At 78.7% G+C, this 282-nt stretch overlaps 1 protein-coding gene across 2 annotated transcripts in view; it reads right to left on the bottom strand.

Annotated features, from left to right (window-relative positions):
• CFAP300 (cilia and flagella associated protein 300) overlaps nt 1-282 on the bottom strand; it is a 22848-nt gene that overhangs the window by 21897 nt on the left and 669 nt on the right. The window lies entirely within an intron of this gene.

The raw sequence follows: 282 nt of genomic DNA on the forward strand, positions 1-282 counted from the left end.
TGTGAGGGTGGGTGGGGCGCGCCGGGCGGCCGGGCCCCGGCTGGAGAACGGGGCGCTCACCGCGGGGGTACTCCCCGCCCCCCAGGCTGGCCGGTGGAGGTGACGGCGTGCGGAAGGGGAGGTGCCCGACTGGGCGAGCTCGGGGGCCGTCGTTAGACCCCCACGCGCACGGGAAAGGGTGCTCTGTCCGCGGTGCGCAGGGGGCTGCGGGGTGTGCGGGGGCTGCAGGTGCGCGGGGGGCTGCGGGGTGCGCGGGGGGCTGCGGGGTGCGTGGGGAAATGC

This window comes from Neomonachus schauinslandi, chromosome 11 (genome assembly GCF_002201575.2).
Source record: "Neomonachus schauinslandi chromosome 11, ASM220157v2, whole genome shotgun sequence".
Classification (NCBI taxonomy): Eukaryota; Metazoa; Chordata; class Mammalia; order Carnivora; family Phocidae; genus Neomonachus; species Neomonachus schauinslandi.